This window comes from Dipteris shenzhenensis, chromosome 12 (genome assembly GCF_047967505.1).
Source record: "Dipteris shenzhenensis isolate YYH24624 ecotype China chromosome 12, Dip_SZ_1.0, whole genome shotgun sequence".
NCBI classification, from domain to species: Eukaryota; Viridiplantae; Streptophyta; class Polypodiopsida; order Gleicheniales; family Dipteridaceae; genus Dipteris; species Dipteris shenzhenensis.
In genome coordinates this window covers 38,004,574-38,029,317 of record NC_141607.1, presented here as the reverse complement: position 1 = coordinate 38,029,317, position 24,744 = coordinate 38,004,574, and positions in this window count along the sequence as shown.

Sequence of the window (24,744 nt, the reverse complement as noted above, 5' to 3'; positions counted from 1 at the left end):
TCCCCTCCTCCTCCCTTCTACAGCAGCTCCTTCCCTCCCTTCTACACCTGTCACCCTACTCTTCTCCTCCTGCTTGCTTCCGGTCTTGCTCTTTGTCTTACAAACCCCTTTAAAGTTCTCATAAACCGCTCGAGAAAAAACATCCATCGACTATGAACGGTACCTGCTATAGCCACCTCATCAACTATGTGCACAAGCAAGTGGACTTGAGTTGTCATAATGCTCGAGGGAAAGTGCTTCTCAAGCAAGCATACGGCTTTGATGGATTCCACCCTAGCCTTCTCGATGCTCGATATAGAGATCTCTTTTTGAGATATCCACCTATTTCACATGTCCATGCATATGTAAGATATTTGAGATATCCACCTATTTCACATGTCCATGAAGAAAATACATAATGCGATTTGATAGTAAGCATATCTCACAATACCACAGATCTTGAATATAGCATTTCTAACATCTTTTTGTAAGCACCCTTTTATTGTAATTGGGAGGATGAACTATCAAAGCAACAATGAAGTCATGTCAACAATATAACATAATAATAATTACGCTAACGCATCACTATTATCGGTACACTGATTCTACTTAGAATACCTGTAAGACCTTGTGCCAATCATGGGACTTGAGACCACTAAGCTTATTGTCCTTTGAAAATGCTCCTTTCAAGCAACGCATGTACCCTGTCGGTGTTTGAAAAGAGGCAATGTCTGCCTTGACCACTGCCTCCTCCCTCGTAGAGAGGATCCACGTTGCTTTCGGGAGGACAACTTTTCCCGAAGCATGCACTTGGGGCCACAAACGAGACATCCTATTCATAGCACGCAAGTCTTCTCGCACTCCTCTCGAGTCCTTGGAACCAACCAAGTGTGCCCAAATAGTAGCCCCCACATTCTTGAAGATATACATGGGATCCAAGAGATGATTGATTTGTAACTGACCCCAATAAGGAAGCTCGTGAAAGATCGATAGCCTCTTCATACCAGGAGGAGGTTCCTCTCCATTCGCCCTCCAAGCTTGAATCCAATCACTTGCCTTCAAATATGATGGTGGTGGATCAAGCTGACCTCCATGTGCGAGATGGTCGAGTGGAAGGTATCGAGCATGACCTTCATAAACATTTTTCGTCATATGTTTGGAGTAGCATACAAGCAATTTCAGAGCCGGTCCACAAACAGGACAAGCATGGTACCCACTTGTAACAAGTCCTGCATGCGTGCATGAATGTGTTAGTACAAGACATGCATGCAAAAGAGAGTAAAAAAAGCATAATCCCTCATTGTACATGTAAAGACACACCCACGTACCTGCGCACTCTCCATATCCTGGGTAGTCATGCATGTTCCACATCAAGATACCCCTGACCAAAATATCATTGGTATGTCTAGGAGCTCTAGAAATATCAAAGACCTGCACTCCTCTCCATAATATCTGTAACTCCTCTATCAAAGGTGCCATGTACACGTCCATGTTTTTTGCCTTGTACTTTCCTGGCACAAGTAGTGCAAGCATGAGGTGTCCCTTTTTTATTGTTAGCCATGGTGGGATATTGTAATTCACCACGACTATGGGCCATGTCGACCAAGATGTCGAGCGTAACCCGAAAGGATTCACGCCGTCCATGGCTAGCCCAAGATGTAAGTTGCGTGGCTCCCTCGCAAAGTCCGGCCACTGATTATCTATGTGCTTCCAAGCTGCACAATCTACGGGAATCCTCAATGTGTGATCAGTGGACCGATGAGATGCATGCCATGTCATCAACTCCGCTATGGATTTGCATCGAAACATGTGTTGTATTCTTGCAATGATGGGAAAGTGTCTTAAGACCTTTACCGGTATCCCCTCACCCTGCAAGTCATCTCTATATCGTTGTTCCCCACACTTTGGACAACTAGCCAAATCTCCATGCTCACGACGAAAGAGAATACAATCATTACGGCAAGCATGGATGGTATCATAATCCATACCCACCGTTGTTAGCATCTTTTTCGCTTCATCTCTTGATGCGGGCATGGTATTTGGTGCAGGCAACATCTTTTGGAGCAACCTATGACAAAGACAGTATCCAAATGATGATTCTTAAAACAAACAATATCCAAACAACGAGTCAAATTAATGCAAGGGCTAACCTCATTAAGGTCGAGACACTTGTATCCGACCACCCATACTGTACTTGTAGATTCAAGATTGAGAGACAAGCACGTAGTTTAGACATCCTAGCACCCTCGTACAATTGTGTTGATTGCAACTCTCGCATTTTGACCTCAGACTCTGACTGCATCACGTGTACGTGGGATGTAGTGCCCCTAAAAATGGAATCCATCATGTCGACCATACCCTCGTCGTCATCCGGGAGACTATAGTCTTGCTGAAAGTGAGAAGGTATATGTGTACCCTCGTCACCCTCCTCATCTTGTTTTAAGATTTCGTGTAAATATAAGATCTTCTATTTCCTGGTATACAATAAGATTGCGAACTTAAATAGCTTTGACTTACCGATGATCCATCAACATGTGCAACACCAATGGGGGGTACTGGTTCCGGCTCCTCCCCATACATCCACAAGTGGCACATGATAATACGACGTTGATGTCGTACTTCTCGCTTGCAATGAGTGCAATGAAAGTATAACCTCTCCGTAAGCCACTTCGTGCTCCCGGGCGTTGGCACATCATCGGATGAGCTTCCACTCGTCCCTTCCATCTACACTTATAAAATCACAACATAAGCATGAAGAGGACATATTAACAGTTATAAAATAGCATGTTTGAGCTTCTCTTGATGCCACATCAAAAAAGTGACAGTAAGCGTCGCTATATAGCGACTATTTCCTCTGTTCCGTCACTATATAGCGACGAATAAGCGTCGCTATATAGCGACGCTGTGGGTTAAAACCCAAAACGCAAAACGCATCGCGTTTTGTTCATACTATTCCCTAATCTCTCAAGTAAGCAACCCAAAATCTCCTCCCACCTATTTTTGACGACCTCCCACCTATTCCAAGCAACCTCCCACTCTATTTTCCACTCCTCACCCTTCTCCTACCTCTTGTACTCCCTCTCTATCCTTTTCCCTCTTTGGTTTCTTGAAAGGAAGTTCTTCAAGAGGTGAGTTTGTTTCAAGAATGTAGGTTGTTTGTTTGTTAGCTTTAGTTTTGTGAGTGTTTCTTCTTGTATTGCTAAACCTGTAAACTAGTTTTCATGCTTGTTTTGAAAGGATTGAAACAAAAAACGAGATTTCAAGAAAGAAAGAAAACTCACCTCTTTTTTATGTATTTCTCTTCCTTCTCTTTCTCCTTGTCTCCTCAATCTCCTCCTTTCCTTGTCTCCTCAATCTCCTCCCTTCAAGAAGTTGCTTTTGTGATCTCCTCCTTCCACTAACATCTTATTTGAAAAAATGGGTTGTTTTCTCTCTTTTGTAGGGCCCAGTCCACTACACCGAGCAGGACATACTATTTCCCCCTCATCTCTTTTCCCTTCTCTCTTTCCTTTCCCTCTTATTCTCTATTTCATTTCCCTCTTATTCTCTTATGCTTTTGCTTCTCTCATTCCCTCTTCTCTCTTTCCCCCTTCTCTATTTCCCCCTTCTCTCATTTGGATAAGCTCATGCTCATGCATGAGCATAAGCATGAGCTTATGCTCATTAAGCATAAGCATAAGCATAAGCATAAGCTCATGCTTATGCTCATGCATGAGCATGAGCTTATGCTTAAGTTTCCCCCTTCTTTATTTCTCTATTTCAACATAAGCTTATGCATAAGCATGAGCTTATGCGAAAATAGAGAATGAGAGAAGCTTATGCTTCTCTCATTCTCTATTTCCACATAAGCTCATTCTCTATTTCCGCATAAGCTCATGCTCATGCATGAGCATAAGCATGAGCTTATGCTTATGCTCATGCTTAAGCATACGCATAAGCATAAGCTCATGCTTATGCTCATGCATGAGCATGAGCTTATGCTTAAGTTTCCCCCTTCTTTATTTCTCTATTTCAACATAAGCTTATGCATAAGCTCATTCTCTATTTCCGCATAAGCTCATGCTTATGCTTCTCTCATTCCCCCTCATCTCGTTCCCCCTTCTCTATTTCCCCCTCATGCATGAGCATAAGCATGAGCTTATGCTTATGCTAATGCTTAAGCATGCGCATAAGCATAAGCTCATGCTTATGCTCATGCATGAGCATGAGCTTATGCTTAAGTTTCCCCCTTCTTTGTATCTCTATTTCAACATAAGCATAAGCATAAGCATAAGCTCATGCTTATGCTCATGCATGAGCATGAGCTTATGCTTAAGTTTCCGCATAAGCTTATGCGGAAATAGAGAATGAGAGAAGCTTGTGCTTCTCTCATTCTCTATTTCTGCATAAGCTCATTCTCTATTTCCGCATAAGCATAAGCATGAGCTTATAAGCTTATGCTTATGCTTAAGCATAAGCTTATAAGCTCATGCTTATGCTTATGTGGAAATAGAGAATGAGCTTATGCGGAAATAGAGAATGAGTTTCCGCATAAGCTTCTCTCATTCTCTATTTCCGCATAAGCTCCATAAGCATAAGCATAAGCTCATGCTTATGCTCAGGCATGAGCTTGAGCTTATGCTTAAGATTCCGCATAAGCTTATGCTTATGCATGAGCTTATGCGGAAATAGAGAATGAGAGAAGCTTATGCGGAAACTCATTCTCTATTTCCGCATAAGCATAAGCATGAGCTTATGCTCATGCATGAGCATGAGCTTATGCTTAAGTTTCCGCATAAGCTTATGCTTATGCATGAGCTTATGCGGAAATAGAGAATGAGAGAAGCTTATGCAGAAACTCATTCTCTATTTCCGCATAAGCTCATTCTCTATTTCCGCATAAGCATAAGCATGAGCTTATGCTTATGCTTATAAGCATAAGCTCATGCTTATGCTCATGCATGAGCATGAGCTTATGCTTAAGTTTCCGCATAAGCTTATGCTTATGCATGAGCTTATGCGGAAATAGAGAATGAGAGAAGCTTATGTGGAAACTCATTCTCTATTTCCGCATAAGCATAAGCATGAGCTTATGCTCATGCATGAGCATGAGCTTATGCTTAAGTTTCCGCATAAGCTTATGCTTATGCATGAGCTTATGCGGAAATAGAGAATGAGAGAAGCTTATGCGGAAACTCATTCTCTATTTCTGCATAAGCTCATTCTCTATTTCCGCATAAGCATAAGCATGAGCTTATGCTTATGCTTATGCTCATAAGCTCCTGCTTATGCTCATGCATGAGCATCAGCTTATGCTTAAGTTTCCGCATGAGCTTATGCTTAAGTTTCCGCATAAGCTTATGCTTATGCGAAAATAGAGAATGAGAGAAGCTTTTGTGGAAACTCATTCTCTATTTTCGCATAAGCTCATTCTCTATTTCTGCATAAGCATAAGCATGAGCTTATGATTATGCTTATGCTCAAGCATAAGCATAAGCATAAGCTCATGCTTATGCTCATGCATGAGCATGAGTTTATGCTTAAGTTTCCGCATAAGCTTATGCTTATGCATGAGCTTATGCGGAAATAGAGAATGAGAGAAGCTTATGCTTATGCATGAGCTTATGCGGAAATAGAGAATGAGAGAAGCTGATGCGGAAACTCATTCTCTATTTTCGCATAAGCTCATTCTCTATTTCCGCATAAGCATGAGCTTATGCTTATGCTTATGCTCATGCATGAGCATGAGCTTATGCTTAAGTTTCCCCCTTCTTTATTTCTCTATTTCCGCATAAGCTTATGCTTATGCATGAGCTTATGCAGAAATAGAGAATGAGAGAAGCATAAGCTCATTCTCTATTTCTACATAAGCTCATTCTCTATTTCTACATAAGCTTATGCATGAGCTTATGCGGAAATAGAGAATGAGAGAAGCATAAGCACGAGCTTATGCTTCTCTCATTCTCTATTTTCGCATAAGCTCATTCTCTATTTCCGCATAAGCTTATGCTTATGCTTCTCTCATTCCCCCTCATCTCTTTCCCCTTCTCTATTTCCCCCTTCTCTCATTCTCTATTTCCGCATAAGCATAAGCATGAGCTTATTCTCTCTAACTCTTATTCTCTATTTCCCTTTTCTTCCTCTTCTCTTTCCTTTCCCTCTTCTTTCCTTTCCATCTTCTTTCCCTCTTTCCTTTCCCTCTTCTTTCTTCTTGCCTATGCCTATGCCTATGCCTATGCTTATGTTTGTTTTTTTGTTTTTTGTTTTCGTGTTTGTGTCTATGTTAGACATGGGATCACGTCGCTCATCCAAGGCTTGTGGCAATGATGCCGAGAATAGCCAAGAGGCTTTACAAGGCTGAAATGATGTGCACAATGCCGTGAGATAGCTAAATAGGCTTTACAATGGTGGCATGTGTGTGTGAAATCAAGTGCTATCTGCCCACTGAAACAATCTGCAATGCCTCTGTACTCTCTAAATCCTACTCACTAAACTGATGAATGTAAGGTTTCAGGTAATGTAATGATGTGAAACCGAATGTGAGCGTATGGACTGACTCCAAGTAGATACTAGTCGAGAATTTCGAGCATGGCTTAGATTGGAAACTTGGGAAAATTCAAAGTGTCCCCTCTATGGCGATCTAGTCTACTCCGATCTAGATCTATACCAACCGTCGATTGATGAAAGAACAGCAAATAATTCCTTTTCTTTTGTTCTTTTTAAGTGTTGGGTCAGATGCGTCGATGTAGAGGCGAATGTGTGTGAAGGAAGTGGTTTTGTCAGCGAGGCTCAAATGTGAGTGTAACTTGCACCAAAATGTGTGAGATGTAACGAGCGCATAGGGCACAAAAAAACAAGCGACTTTCCTTTTTGGAGCGCCCTCAAATTCTTCCTAGATCAAGAGATACGACTTGATCTAGGTGCAGGGGCAAAAGGAGTGCAAATGGTGCTCAATGATGATGTGTCACTGTGGGTCACATGCAGTGATGATGTGGCACTGTGCCTAGCAAGAGGTGTGCCAGTGCAGCCCTGTGTTGAGGTGGCAGGAGTGGTCACATGTAGTGACTGTGAAGAGGTAATTGTGCCTGCAGGGGTCAATGCTGATTGGATAGCTGAGGTGGCACATATGATGATGTCAGTAGATGATGTGGCAATGATGACATGGCACTAATGATGTGGCACTGATGATGTGGTAGATGATGTGGCACAAGTGACATGGTAGATGATGTGGCACAAGTGATGTGGTAGATGATGTGGCAGATGATGTGGACTACTGACATGGCACTGCTGATGTGGTTGATGAGCCAGTAGGGTGATGTGGCACTAATGATGTGTCTACTAACATGGCAAGATAAGAGAGATTGCCACGTGGCTAAAATTTGACCACCAGCTAAGCTTGGGGTTAGTTGTCAGCTAACCAAGGTAAGTGCTTATCTACCATGTGGCAGTTAAGATGACGTGGCATTCGAGCCACGTGTCTCTAGGAGACACATCGGAATCTTTATGATTCCGATGAAATCTAAAAAGGATTTCATTCTTGTGTATTTCCATCGATGCTAATCCTTAGAAGAGCTCGTGGGAGCCGTTGTTGGCAGAAGGAGGTGCTACCGCTCGAAGCTGTCGTATAAGTCAAGGGAGTTTGGTGAGGCGTGCTATGGTAGGAGCTAGGTGTTAGAGCCTTAGAGCCATTCGTTTGTAGGGGAAGAGTTGGTGGTGTAGCTATTGGAGCCGTGGCAGAGCTATAATCCATGGCTGTTGGAGTCAATGGCTCTTGAAGGTCTAGTGCGACTGTGTATTGTATGGAGTAGTGAAGCATTCGGGAGTCGTTGCAGGGCTTTGGAAAGCTGGTGTCGCGTCAATGGCCATGGCTACCTATAGGAGATTCCGTCAACTACTGCTGCTGATGGCTAGAAACGGCCGTTGAATGGAGCCTTGGCCACTATGCATCCGTTGCAGAGGTGGAGAGCACTTGGGCAAGCACAACTGAGGTGCTGCTGTGGTGCTTCAGAGTCGACTGGTTGCTTTAGAGTAGTACTGCGACTTTGAGTGACAGAAGCCTTGGAAACCTTCAGAAAATGACCTCTTTGGTTCTCGCCCACATCGAAGTAAAGTGTTCAGATGCATTGCCGATTGTTCAGTGGGCAGATAGCACATGATTTGATTTCACACACACATGCCATCATTGGAAAGCCTACTCGGCTATTTCACAGCATTGTGCACATCATTTCAGCCTTGTAAACCTCTTAGCTATTCCTGGCATCATTTGCCACAAGCCTTGTAATACAGATCGGACTTTATGTATAGCAGTTCTATCTTCATGGACAGTTCAGATTTCACTTGCCACAGTCAGTGGTTTGCAGTTGATTCAGACAATGATTTTCATGACACTTTGAGTACATTTCTTGCACCATGTCTACGACTAGCAATCTCAATCTGGAGGCATCTGCTAAGTTAGACAACTCCAATTATGACACATGGAAATACCGAATGGAGACCATTCTTGTACTTCAAGACAAATGGGAGTATGTTGATGGACCTACACCTAGACCATTGGATGATCCAACTAGTAGTAGCTCTACCCCACCTGTTTTCACAGCACCAACAGTGGGATCTATAGCTACACAAATAGTTTTCGCACCTCTAGGAGATCCTGCCATTGCTCGAGCTCAGGTAGAATGGGATAAGAAAGATAAGTATGCATATATCATCTGATCAGGTAGAATGTGCAAGATGTCATGCCAGGATAGCTCAACAGAGTCAAGACATCGAAAGAAGCGTGGGATATGTTTGTAGCTCTTTACAAGTCAAAGGACACTTCCAAGGTTCTCACACTAAGAAACCAAATCAACCAGTGTTTTTGCAAGTCAAAGGACACTTCCAAGGTTCTCACACTAAGAAACCAAATCAACCAGTGTTTTTGCAATAGTAGCAACGAAACTGGTCATGCTTACGTACTCCAGATAAAAGACTACAACAATCAACTCGCAATAGTAGGAGAGACCATGAACCCTGCAGAAATGGTTCAAGTCATCCTGAATGGACTAGGAGAGGGATATGAGAATCTAGTCCAAAGTATTGCCATCCAATGGCAAATTCTGACACTGGAAGAACTCCAGTCAGTCCTACTTGGTGAAGAACTCAGGACTCAAGCCATTCAAGCATGCAAAGGTCATTCTAATGATCAGGCATTCACAGCTTCAGACAGAAGCACAGGCAGAGGTAAATCATTCCAGAGAAGTGGTAATCATCATCATCAAAGTCAGAATTAGCATCAGCATCATCCTCAGCAGCATCAAAATTAGCAAAGAGGAAATCGTTCCAATCGAGGAAGATTCCAAGGATGAGGGAATGCATCCACCAATGTGTTAAGCATTCAGTGCAACTACTGTCACAAGTTTGGACACTATGAAAGAGATTGCCGCAAGAAGTAGTATGACCAAGGCAGTCAATCTAGTAGCAATCGAGGGAATTTTCGCGGCAAAGGAAATCATCATGGTGGACATTCTAGTCACAATCATTTTGCAAATGAACATGGGAAGATGCTTCTTGTAAACGAGGAAATGCGACAAACTGATATAGTGTACCTAGACATTGATTGCAATCCACAAGAAGATTACAGCTATCAAGTCGACCAAGTAGAACAAGATCCTTGGTACATCGATAGCTGTGCATCATCTTACATGACAAATCATCAGGAATGGTTCAAAGAGATGAAACCATTAGAAGGTTAGAAAAATGTCATCTGCACAGTAGCTTATACATTGAATCTAGTTCAAGGGACAGGTGTTATCCCTATGAACAATTTCACTAGTACGAAAGGTTTGGTGAAAGATGTGCTCTATGTTTCGAAACTTAGCAAGAACCTTTTGTTAGTAGGTCAAATGGTGGAGCACAATTATCCATTCATCTTTGACGGAGATGAATATAGTATCAAAGACAAATCCAAAAGATGTCAGCTAGTAGCAAAAGGTGTCAAGGAAGGACGCTTGTATAGAATGCTAGCTATAGTACCAGATAATCATGCCATGTTGACTGCAATAGATGCCACTATCTACAAAATGGCACAAGAGATATGGTCATGTCAACTTCAAGTACTTGTTAGATCTCAGGAATTAGACTATGGCAATCGGGATTCCTAAGCTACAGTTTCTTGGAAAGGTCTACGAAGCATGCTATTTCAGCAAACAAAATCCAACCAACTTTGGCAGAAGTACCTCTCCTACATGAGGTATTCTTGATTTGATACATACAGATGACGTATGGGGTTATGCCCAGACCCGCATCATCAATGGTTCACTTTACTACTTGACTTTCATTGATGACTATAGCACATATTGTTGGCTCCACTTTTGAAAGAAAAATATGAAGTGTTTTCCAGATTTCAAGAATTCAAAGACATGGTAGAAAACTAAACAGGCAGAAAGATTAAAGTCATGAAATCAGATAGAGGAGGTGAATACATGTTTCAGCATTCATGAACTTTTGCAGAAGTCATGGCATTCGAAGACAATTCACATGTGCAGATACTCCTTAGCAAAATGCAAGAGATGAAAGGAAGAATGGAACTTTAGCAGACAATGCTAGAGCAATGCTTAGTGAGAAGCATCTTTCGAATCAGTATTGGGCAAAAGCAATAGCCATTGCAAACTATTTGCTTAATCAGCTTCCTACCAAACTGATTCAAGGTATGACACCTCATGAAGCATTCACTGGACACAAGCCACACATCAGGCATCTCTGCATATTTGGTTGCATAGCATGTGCCCACATACATGATAATCATCGCAAGAAATTGGATGCAAAGTCATGTAAATGCATCATGGTTGGCTATAGTGAAGAAAGCAAAGCATACAAGTTGTATGATCCCATCAACCGCCATAGGGTCATTATCTCTAGAGATGTAATCTTTGATGAGGAATTAGAATGGAAAACCTCAAATACACCGGAGATGGAAGCATCGACTTCACAATCATCTACAGAAAAGGTTGATGAAGAAGAGCAAGAATTGCCAGAAACACCCCAAGCAGAGCCACAGCAACTTAGATGGTCTACTAGGGAAAGCAGACCTCTAGCTAGATTGACATATGCTCAGAAAGGCAAAGCAATTCAGGTGGAAACCACCAATTATGCTCTTATGACTACCATCATGGCTACAGAAGAGCCAGTGGACTTCGAAGATGTAGTAGACAAGGCAGAATGGCAAACTGCTATGAATGAAGAAATGGATGCTTCATATAAGTATAATACTTGGGAATTATGTGACCTTCCACCAGGAAAGAAGGCTATAGCAAAGAAATGGGTATACAAAGTGAAGTACAATCCAGATGGAAGTATTTACTATTTTTATTGTATAACTAGAACATGTTTCTAGGCAGGAGTCTTATCAAAATGAAACATTTCTAAATGAAGTTGCAAAAGGATTTGCATAGCAATATGGTCAGGATTATGATGAGACTTGTGATCCCGTAGCAAAGATGGATTCCATACAGTTCTTGATATCACTAGTGACACTCAATAGATGGAATGTGTAACAGCTCGATGTCAAGAATGCAATTCTCAATGGTTATCTAGACACGGAAGTCTACTTGCAACAACTAGTAAGCTATGTTGAACCAAGAAAGGAGAATAAGGTTTGCCATCTCAGTCTCTACAGCTTAAAGCAAGCACCCAGAAGTTGGTACAACAGAATCGACAAGTATTTTGCTGATCTGGAATACATGAAGTCCAAGCGACAGATCATACTCTCTACTACAAGGTTCAAGGGGAAGACATTACTATTGCACTTTTGTACGTAGATGATCTAATTGTGACAGGAATCAAGGATAGCTTCATCAGAAAACTAAAACAAGACTTATTTGTAGAGTTTGACACATGAAAGATCTTGGACTTATGCACTATTGTCTTGGAATTGAGTTCTGAAGAGATTCAGATAGCATATTTATGAGTCAGCTCAAGTATGTTGACCATCTCCTGAAGAAGTTTCATATGGAAGATTGCAAGATTACAGCCACTTCCGTGGAATAGAGTTTGAAACTTACTAAAGATTCAGAAAAGCCTATGGCAAATCCAAAATAGTCACTGGAATGCAACCAAAAGAGTCTTGATACATCAGAGATTCAAGATAGTTTGGAATATAATACAGAGGAAGTCATCCATTGTTGCATGGATACTATGATAGTGACTATGCGGCAGATCATGAGACCAGGAGATTGACACAAGGATATGCATTTTTCCTTGGTCAAGGTGCTATATCATTGTTGTCAAACAAACAGCCAACTGTTTCTGTCTTTGACTAAAGCAGAATATAGGCACTCACTATAGGTGCATGTGAGGCTATATGGCTCAGAAGACTATTGTCAGAAATAGATTACTTTGATGAGTCAAAGCCAAGCCAACAACCATATACTGTGATAAAAAATCGGCTCAAGCATTGGCCAAGAATCCAGTATATCACTCCAGGACAAAGCACATTAATGTCAGAGAGCACTTCATCAGAGAAAGAGTGTTACTTGGTGACATCACACTGTAGCATTGCGATAGCAAAGAGAATGTTGTAGACATCTTTACCAAACCACTCGGTAAAGAGCTATTCGAGAAACACCGACTAGCTCTTGGTTTGATGCAGAGGAAGGACATTCCCATTAAAGGGGTGTGATGGAATGTAATGCTCAGTCCTTCTTCGATGGGCCTAGAATCATAATCTTGCGGGAAGGCCTACTTCATGATGTTGATCTTGAGGGAAGGTGTTGAGGGTTCATGCTCAACATCATGTGATCATATGTGCATAGCACTAACCCAATAGAGTGTTATAAAGGAAAGGGTTAGATGCCCTAACCCTAATCCTAAATGGGTTTGTATATATTCTACATTTTCAACTAAATCTAGTGTACACTTAGTCATTTGTGGTGTGCTCTCTAGCTGTGCCCTCTCTCCTCATCTCCACTCTTCTCCTCTCCCCTCTTCATATTTTGTCAAAGATGAGGGTATGTCAAAATTGCAATCTTATAGATGAGTTTTCATATCATCCATTGGATGCATTGCATTATTTTCATCAACAAGGTGCGTGAAGTTTCGTTAGCAGCGATTCCATTATCATCCATTTTTGAGGCTCATTCTGGCACAAGTGGAGTTTACAATCCCATAACAGCTTTATTACATGCCTTGAGTATAGTTCATCGCTTGATAGTGTGAACATGCACCCCATAAGGAAGTTGGCTATTTCAGCAAGTAACTAAATCATGATACATGGAAGGTAGGCTCATGAGCATGTCATGAATGCTACCTCCATTGAAGTATGGATTGATTAACCAAAGATCGCTAACGTGTGTGCAATCAATTACGTGACACACGGCTCTATGCATTACAGTTATTGCCAACTTTGTCTTCAACGATTTATGTGCATGTGCAATATCGTGCCTCAACTTCTTACAAACATAAGATAGGGTTGGCTTGAAACTTGGCACACCCTCTATCTTAACCCAGTACACTTTTCCTTCCACTCCCCTACCTAATTCCTCAAGAATTGTTAATGCAACTAGTGGAAAGTCTACCATTGTAAAGCATATATCTGCAAACTTCATGCACAAGTCTATTTGTGCCTTGCCATCTTGACTTCCGGTGTTTATTCTTTCTGAGGAGCCACTAGCAATTTGGGTATAATATTGCATAGCGACCTTGATAGTCTACCGACTGCACCTTTTTCCTTTCGTTTTTCCTATGAATGGCAGTGTGGGATTCTTTCCATTCTATGAGCCACCTATCCAACTTTGACCTTGTTGCGTTTGTCACTCGGGGGGGTCACTCATCATATGTAACCCTATCACGTGAGTTCAACAGAAGGATTTTTTTTATTTCTAAAATTTACAGAAATAAATATACATAAGGGACTATTTAAAATAGTTTTGGAAAAAATTTACAGATTTGTATAGAAAAGGGGTACATTTTATTCATGAAATTTTTTACAGATAAGGGACTTTAAATATAGGCCTTGAACGCACGTGATACAGAGGGTTTATACATAGTGACCCCCCAAGGTTTGTCAAGGGCTCTGATTGCTTTACCATTTCCCATTGTACAACTATATCACCCAGCACCATAGGTAGAAAATTTAGTACAATCTCTTTCTCCTTTGTTCGCTCCACCTCTTCGCCACGGACTGCGCCTTCGTCTAGCTACAGTCAAATTGAGCAAGTATGCGCTAATGCATTTCATCCAGCTTAGACTTCATATGTAGAATCTCTCTTATTTGCTCCTCACTCAATGTAATAATGTGTCGAACGCACACCCTACAGACAAGGTGTTGCAACTCGATTCTCCAAGTGTCTCTCTCTCTCTCTTTGAAGGGGTGGTTGCCATGAGGAAGGCAGAGGTATAGATCTAATTCACACAACAATCATTACGTAAGCACTGGTGAGGTTTTGCTACCACGACGATGAGTCACGACGTGTACATACGAAAACCAATGTATAGCAATTAAGTAATTGAGACATCTAGGCCCAATCATAATGCATTACGTTAACACTCAACAGTCATTACAAAAATAAAAACGAAAAAATCAAGAAATAAAATCGAGATCTACACACATGCTAACATGAATTTCTAGTAGATAATTATAACATGGACCCTACAAGAAAGTGTAGATCTAATTCACACAACAATCATTAATGTGGACCCTACAAGGACGTGTAGATCTAATTATAATGTGGACCCTACAAGGAGGTATAGATCTAATTCACACAACAATCATTACATAAGCACTGGTGAGATTCTGTTATCACGATGAGTCACGACATGTACATACAAAAACCAACACATAGCAATTAAGTAATTGAGACATCTAGGCCCAATCGTAATGCATTACATTAACACTCAACAGTCATCACAAAAACAAAAGCAAAAAAATTCACAAAATAAAATTGAGATCTATACACATGGCTAACATGAATTTCTAATAGATAATTATAACGTGGACCCTACAAAGAATAGCGTACCTTGTACAAATTACTCCAAGAAAACCTATCAGGCTATCAAAGGAGGTTAGGCTATAAAAGACAAAACAGGAAAACATATAACAACAATCACGATGTAATGAACCAAGATGATCTAGATCAACATTGTGTGATCACACATTTTGAGCTTGTTGGAAAGGTCATTGTCGAGATGAATCCAATTGGCCAAAGCGAGCTATCATCCGGACAATAACCGGCTCTATTGACAACTACGTACAATATATATGAATATATGATAGTAGACCAAAGTGAGGTGAATCCAACCCGACAAAGCAAGCCATCACCTGGCCTTGATCATGATACTACCTAATCGAATGTTACTCGAGGTGAGATGAATCCAACTGGTTGAAGCGAGTCATCATCTGGCCCCAAGTGATAAACATCTACATGCAAACACATATAAGCAAGCATAAATATGCATCACACATATTCCTCTCTCTCTTGCCCTCTCTCTCTTTTCCTCTCTCGATTGGGACGAGGTGAATCCAGCCCGCCCATCACCCAGCCTTAATCATGGTACTACTAGAACATCACTCGAGGCGAGATGAATCCAACCGGCTAAAGCGAGTCATCATCCAGCCCCGAGAGAAACACATTATGCAAGCACACACACAGAAGCAAGCAAGCACAAACATATGACATATTTCTCTCTCTTTTCTCTCACTTGAGGTGAGGTGAATCTAGCCGGCCGAAGCGAGACATCACCCCAGCCCTAATTGAAACTAATAGTGAGGCTAGAAACTCACCAAAAGCCTGAAGGAGAAGTGGAAAATAGCAAGGATGCCGAAAAAAATGGAAATCTGCGGTGAATTTCAATGAAAGGCAGAAAAAATGGCGCGAAGGCACCCGTTTATAGAGCCCAACTCATGTTTAGTTGATGCACACCGACTGGTGTAATCCCAATTGGTGTATTATATACCAACTGGTGTCGAGTTTCATCGATCGATGTATTATATACTAGTTGGTCTAGTGATTCACCGATTGGTGTTTTTTTCACCACTCGGTGTATCCCAACACTATCCGATATTTTCAAAAAAATATCGGTTGGTGTTGGGATACTGGTGTACGTTGACCGATTGTAAAAAATGTATTTTTTGTGTTTTGAACGTCCACAAGCTTTCGTAATTCAAAAAACACGTTCTTTTTATTAAAAAAACATACTTAAAAAATCCCACCATGTTAAGGCTAAGCTACGTGCGTGGCATGGGTTGCCTCTTGGTTGGAATGCAAGAGTACTAGTTGTTAAGAACATCTTTTTTTCTTCAATTACGCATGTTGCCTCTATCTATAACTTCAAATGGAGTCATTGGTTGGAAATTTAAAGAATCATAAGGGCTTTTGTTTGGGCTACAAAGGATGATAGAAGGCATATGCATTATATCCCGTGGGAGACTTTGAAAGCCCCCAAAGCAACCCGGTGGGATAGGGTGTAGTTATTTGGCAAGCATGTCAAAAATTGGTGAGCTCTCTCTCTCTCACACACACTCTCTCTCTCTCTCTCTCTCTCTCTCTCTCTCTCTCTCTCTCTCTCTCTCACACACACACACACACACACTCTATCTCTCTCTCTCTCTCTCTCTTGTTTCCTCTACCCTCTCTTGGACTCCCCTACCTTCCCCCCCACTCTATTTTCTCTTCTTCCCCATCTCCTTTCCTCCATGCTCTCTCTCTATCTCTCTCTCTCTCTCTCTCTCTCTCTCTTTGTCTCTCTCTCTCTCTCTCTCTCTCTCCCTCTCTCTCTCTCTCTCTCTCTCTCTCTCTCTCTCTCTCTCACACACACACACACACACACACCCCTCCCTCTCTTTTGGCTAGATGAGTAGGAGGCACTGGGAGCGATAGTCGATTGGGTTGAGGTGGCTGCTCGCACAGTATAAGTCTACTCCTACTTGTTATCTCACTTTTTAAACTGTTTTATTCTTTAAGTTCCAATCTAATTTGCAATTAATATGGTTTCACTCTTAGAATCAAAGATCAAACATCCCATTAGTGGAGGTGAGCGGTGATGATTGACGAGGGATTAGGCTTACAAGAGGGCCAAGGATCAGGCGCAGCTCATGAGGGCCATGATTAGGCACAGCTCACGAGGGCCAGGGATCAAGCCAGCATGATGAGGATGAGGCCGAGGATGATGATTCAGATGAGCAGTAGTAGTAGTAGTATTAATAATAGTTTGCATATACTTCGCCATGTATATGCTCTTGTATGTTGGCTCGTTTGAGCGATTTTGTATCACCCTTTTTGAAAGGGTAATTTTGTAACAAACAATGTTGTATATCTTCAACATGTATATGCTTCGTCGCTTGGCTCGTTTAAGCGATTTTGGATCACCCTTTCACAAGGAAAATTTTGTAACAAAAACCATTCTTTTGTAATTACTAAAAAAGGAACATTAGTGGGGCAAAGTAGGGCTTGCTGTGGCCTTGTTTAGCCCCACTAATGTTTTTTTAAAGCTTTTGTTAGTCGTCGCTATATAGTGATGTTAACCAGTGTTGCTATATAGCAACGTTTACCAATGTCGCTATATAGCGACCGTTATTTTTCGATGCTCATAGTGACGTAAATATTGACCTTTGTGCCTGTCAAACAAAAAATTGAGCGTAAAAAAGGTCGGTATTTACATCAGAAAAGGGCATGTGCCTTGTAGTGTCAAAGGCATATTTCTAGAAGGTGATCATGGTTGTGGACCTTGCTAGAGGAAGGATGAGTGGAAACAGACCTTGAGATCATGATGCTTGGAAGATTTAAGCTATTCACTTTTTCTGAGGGGATAGTTGGAGGATTTTGGCAATGGGATTGGTCAAGGTTGAAGGTGGGAGCATGATTGAAGGAGGTGGAACCATTTGGTGCCACCAAGGATGGACATGTATACGAAGGTGGTTGTCTTACACAAGATTAGACTTGGAGGCTAGAGGAGTAATAGCCACTACTTGAAAGACCATGAATTGAATTTGACACTACTTTGTTCAAGAGGGAATTGACATGGAGCCTACATTGGGAGCATTCATTGCTTTTCCATATATGCAATGCATCTCTGGCTATATTTTCTTGCCCAATGCAATGGACTGTAAAACAATATTCAGTATAGATGTAATATTCAGGCTCAAATAGTCCCAAAAGTTCTTGTGCTGTCTCAACATTCTAGGAATATTTATTCCTCACATGTAAGGCCTTTAACCTTGGGTTCTACCACTTTAATTTCCTTTCAATATATTATCCTTATCTTCAACTAGGTGTGGGCATGGTGCATGCCATCATAACGAATCTTTCCCTCATCATCTATTGGATAGAATTTGAAATATACTTCCAAATTTGAGAGCAATATTTTTCGTACTTGTAAGGATTCTTTGAGTCTCCTTTCAATATATGGTCGTGTGTACATTCATGCATGCATACATACATACATACATACATACATACATACATACATGCATGTGTGCAAGCATTCATGCACACCTGCATGCATCCATGCATGCATGCATGCATACATACATACATGAAAGCATGCATGCATACATACATACATACATGCATACATACATTCATGCATGCATACACACACATATATATATATAGAAGGTGATCATGGTTCTGGACCTTGCCAGAGGAAGGATGAGTGGAAACAGACCTTGAGATCATGGTGATTGGAAGATTTAAGCTGTTCACTTTTTGTGAATGGACAGTTGGAGGATTTTGGCAATGGGATTGGTGAAGGTTGAAGGTGGGAGCATGATTGAAGGAGGTGGAACCATTTGGTGCCACCAAGGATGGACATGTATACGAAGGTGGTTGTTTTACACAAGATCAAACTTGGAGGCTATAGGAGTAATAGCCACTACTTGAAAGACCATGAATTGAATTTGACACTACTTTGTTCAAGAGGGAATTGACATGGAGCCTACATTGGGAGCATTCATTGCTTTTCCATATATGCAATGCATCTCTGGCTATATTTTCTTGCCCAATGCAATGGACTATAAAACAATATTCATTATAGATGTAATATTCAGGCTCAAATAGTTCCAAAAGTTCTTGTGCTTTCTCAACATTCTAGGAATATTTATTCCTCACATGTAAGGCCTTTAACCTTGGGTTCTACCACTTTAATTTCCTTTCAACATATTATCCTCATCTTCAACTCAGTGTGGGCATGGTGCATGCCATCATAAAGAATCTTTCCTTCATCATCTATTCGATAGAATTTGAAATATACTTCCAAATTTGAGAGCAATATTTTTTGTACTTGTTAGGATTCTTTGAGTCTCCTTTCAATATGTGGTGTGTACATGCATGCATACATACATACATACATACATGCATACATACATACATACATACATACATGCATGCATGCATGCCTCGGGGGGGTCAATCATCATATGTAACCCTATCACATGAGTTCAACAGAAGGATATTTTTAATATCTAAATTTTATAGAAATTAATTTACATAAGGGAGTTTTTAAATTGACTTTGGGAAAAATTTACAGATTTATATGGAAAAAGGGTACATTTTATGAATGGAAAATTTACAGATATGGGATTTTACAAATAGGCCTTGAACGCACATGATATTCATGGTTTATACATAGTGACCCCCCGAGATGCATGCATGCATGCATTGATGCGTACGTGAATGCATGCATACATACATCCATGCATACATACATGCATGCATGCATGCATACATACATACATACATGAATGCATGCATGAATTCATGTATACATACATACATACATACATACATACATGAATGCATACATGAATGCATGCATGCATACATACATACATACATACATGCATACATACATTCATGCATGCATACATATATATATATATATATGTATATATATATATATATGTAGATGATATCTTTTAAGTGCTTGCGACACCCTTGCCCAACTACACCCCTACCATAGTGCAAGAAAGATAAGTTGTCCCTGAACTCAGATGGTAGACCTACATAGGCATGGTTGTGATTCGACAAGCAACATCAATGCCCCACTTAACCTGCAACCTCATGTCTGTATTGCAAATATGGTGCCCTTCCAAATAAATTTGTCCAAGCTACATTGGATTTCTAGGCTATATTTGAGGTGGTCTAGACTCCATGTAGAGCCTCCTATCTGATTGGGATACATCAAGCGGTATATAGCTGGTCAACCGATGTACGTTGACTGGTTATAAAAATTGCATTTTTTGTGTTTTGAACGTCCACAAGCATTTTTAATTCGAAAAACACCTTCTTTTTATTAAAAAAATATACTAAAAAAATCCCAGCATGTGAAGGCTAAGCTACGTTCGTGGCATGGGTTGCCTCTTGGTTGGAATGCAACAGTACTAGTTGACAAGAACATCTTTTTTTCTTCAATTACACATGTTGCCTCTATCTATAACTTCAAATGGAGTCATTGCTTGGAAATTTAAAGAATGATAAGGGCTTTTGTTTGGGCTATAGAGGATGGTAGAAGGCATATGCATTATATCCCGTGGGAGACTTTGAAAGCCCCCAAGGAGCCCGGTGGCATAGGGTGTAGACACATACTCTCTCTCTCTCTCTCTCTCTCTCTCTCTCTCTCACACACACACACATACACACACACCTTCCTCTCTTTTGGTTAGACCCTAGCCCCCTTTTCTCTCTCTCTCTCTCTCTCTCTCTTTCTCTCTCTCTTACACTTACACACACACACACACACACCTTCCTCTCTTTTGGTTAGACCCTTGCCCCCTTCTCTCTCTCTCTCTCTCTCTCTCTCTCTCTCTCTCCCGATTTTCTTATATATTCCTTAATTTCTCTTTAATTTTCTATTTTCCTTTATTTTCTCTACTTCTCTTTGGTTTCCCTAATTTTCCTTATTTATTTTTCCTTTTTCTAACACTCTATCTCCATTTTTTCTTAATAATTAAACCTATTTATTAATTTTTAAAAAAAACCTACCTCAGTTTTGTCCTTTCTTTCTTTCTTTTTCCCTTTCCCTTATTTTTTATTTTCTTATTTATCCTTTATCAATGGCTTTTTTTCTTTTCTATAAATTTTCTAATTTTTTCTTTTAATTTCCCATTTAATTTTCTTATAATTTTTCTATGTTCTAATTTTATTGGGTTTTCTCTAATTTTTTACTCTTTGTCCTTATCTCCTATTGTTTTTATAATTTTCCTTAATTTACCTTATTACCTTTTCTTTTCTTAAAAAAAAAAACACCTCACTTCGTTTTTTTTCTAAACTACCTTTTTCCTAGTCTTTTCTCTAAACTACCTTTTCCTAGTCTTTTCTAGACTACCTTTTTCCTAGTCTTTTCTCTAAACTATGTAGGCATCTAAAGCCTATTAGATTGGTTAAATCTACCTATATTATTGACCCCCCCCCTTGCACTTTTTACCTGCCCGTAGCCCCCCAAAAAAATTTTTTCCCTTAGATTTTTTTTTTGGGTATTTTACTATTTAGTATTCAAAATTTTCCGTTTTTCTCCTAAATATATATTAGCTCCTATAATCTTCCACTTTCTCTCTTCAAAATCTTCTTATCCTTGTAACTTTTTATCATTATTAAACTATTCCTAACCCCCTTTAATTAAAACTCCCTAAACCTATCTAATACAAAAAAAGCTCTCCGTTAAAATACTCATTTACCAAACCTAAACCTAGGTCCCCATTCCCCCAACTCATGATTTCCCGACATGATTTCCCTTCCCCAACCTCTATACTTCCTCGCCTATAAAAGACTACCTACACTAAGCTAGGTCCTCCCATTCACTCCTAACCTCACTGGCTCGGTTGATACGTTGCCCTACTTTGTGCCCCGTGCCATTTAGGACTGCTACCTCTTTCGCCCATAGCCTTTTAGCACCCCACCTCTGTTCCCATCGCCTTGCTATTGATGGCGGCTCCTGCTATCAGTCTGTCCGTCCTGTCTGCATCAAAAAGATAAATTCCCTCCCACTCGTGTGAAGCCATCTGGTTTGCACCACCCACCGGCTGCACTGTTGTTGATCCAAACTTATCCAAACTGCCTCACCTACACCACTACAATTATAAAAGAGTGGTTTTCCTAAACGTCTCTTCAGGGTACTTTCACACTTTGGGTTTCCTCTATGTGACGGCTGCCCGCACGACCTCAAGATTCATAGGTCCCTCTGAACATCCTTTTGTATTTAAAATCTTCCTCTATCGATGACTCAAAAGACCACCAGGTTCTTTAATACTTGAAACTACCCCCCCTTGATATTTTTTAAACTCTTTATTTCCTATAAGGTCCCTTAAGATCCCCCCCCCTTTAAACTCTTTATTTATTTCCTATAAGGCCGCTTAAGTTCCCCCCCTTTAAATTCCTTATCTATTTTATCTATTTAAGTCGCCCTCCACCACTGTTCTTCTCATTCCCTTATTATTTCCCTTCCTTGAAAAATCCCTCCCCGTTTCTATACTTTTTTTTTCTCTATTCTACCTTCATCTTATTTAAAGTGCTCAAAGCTCAAAGCTCTCTATCCATTCTTTTAAAAATTGCTCTAAACTTTAATTTAAGCTTTCACTTACATTATTATTTTTTACTATCTTCTCCTTAACTTTTTACTCAAAGTTCTTCCCTTAAAATTTTTTTACTTTTTTGCAACCCATCTTTTACACTTCAATTTTTTACATAGTGCTGGTTAAGTTTATGGCTAGGCTTCTAGTTTATTGTGACCCCGATAATTACAAGGGAGGAGGGTTTATGACATCTCTCTTCCCAATTAAGTTAACTTGGTCCTTATCATGTTTTCTTGTTGGGTGGTGGCAGGTATGTAGATTCTCCTCTTCAGTAAATAAGATGCTTGTCATGAATTCATCGGCGTTATTATTTTTTGTACCAAATTTTGTTTTATGAACACCCATGTAATAAATAATTTTGTATCCACCCTTATCTGAGCTTCATGTGCCGTGTTGTTAAAAGGTTTCATATTTTAAACACACACACACACACACGCACGCACACACACACACACATGCATATATGCATGCACACATGGACTCATGCATGCTTGCACACAAGAACGCGCACGCACACACACACACACACACATTGAAATAAATTATTATTCATTCTTGTCAATGTCATGGCACTAGACTCTCTCTCTCTCTCACTCTCTCTTAGTATATAAAACCTTTGTATGCACTATCAAATAAACCATTAATTTTTCTTGTCCATATTATTGTACTATGACATTCTCTCTCTCTCTCTCTCTCAATGTAAGGAGGGGCCCTTTAAATTCAAAATTAAAACATGGATACATATGGAAGATGGGTACATAGTTATGTGTACGTAAGGAAGAGTGGTAGATTATGGAAAAAATGTAAACTTTTTAATATAGGTCTAATTTAAATATGTGCTTGCTCACTTGACACACATATTTTATGTTTTTACATAGTGACCACCTTGGGAATCCTGGCAATGGAAGTGCTCCTATTGTGATATGCAAGGCCATTTTCAGAGGATTGTAGAAATAAGAAGATGGATCAGAAGAGTAAGAAGTAGTTCAACATAGAATTAGGGCAGTTAAAAGACACAAGAAACACCATAGTCAGAGGAAAACCCTTCTTGGTGACATCTTCATGTATTCCTAAGGCAAGTAAGGTATGCGGAACCACGTGGCATAGTGAGGATGTCTGATATTGAGATGTGGTGAGAAGAGGAGTCAAAACCTTTGTGAAGGTGAAGGATAGCATTCAGTGCTTGGACTCTTTTAGGTATTGATGTGAGGGAGGATTCCATGGAGTGGCCTAGGGTCTCAGAGTTAGATGGATGATGTGGTTTAGGAGGGGATGATTATAGGAATACATAATGATGTTGCATCTATGAGGTGCATAGTTTGCTTTTAGAGCAAGCACCCAGGTAGGATGATGTTCTGGTATGTTCTTTATTTGATTGCTTTAAGTATTTATATCTTACTGTGGAAAGAGTATACTCTTTCTATTTTGCAAATAATGCGAGATGGAAGGGAAAAATGGAAAGTGTTGATGCTTTTTCAGATCTCAGAGGCATATTTCTAGAAGGTGATCATGGTTGTGGACCTTGCTAAAGGAAGGATGAGTGGAAATAGACCTTGACATCATGGTGCTTGGAAGATTTATGCTGTTCACTTTTTGTGAGGGGATAGTTGGAAAATTTTGGCAATGGGATTGGTCGAGGTTGAAGGTGGGAGCATGATTGAAGGAGGTGGAACCATTTGGTGCCACTAATGATGGACATGTATACAAGGTGGTTGTCTTCCACAAGATCAGACCTAGAGGCTGGAGGAGTAATAGCCAGTGGAACCATTTGGTGCCAGCAAGGATGGACATGTATACCAAGGTCACTGTTTTACACAAGATCAGACTTGGAGGGTGGAGGAGTAATAGCCACTACTTGAAAGACCATGAATTGACTTTGACACTAATTTGTTCAAGAGGGAATTGACATTGAACCTACATTGGGAGCATTCATTGCTTTTCCATATATGCAATGCATCTCTAGCTATTTTTTCTTGCCCAATGCAATGAAATGAAAACCATATTAATTATAGATGCAATATTCAGGCTCAAATAGTTACAAAAGTTCTTGTGCTTTCTCAACATTCTAGGAATATTTATTCCTCACGTGTAAGGCCTTTAACTTGGGGTTCTACCACTTTAAGTTCCTTTTAACATATTATCCTCATCTTCAACTAGGTGTGGGCATGGTGCATGCCATCATAAAGAATCTTGCCCTCATCATCTATTGGATAGAATATGAAATATCCTCCCAAATTTGAGAGCAATAT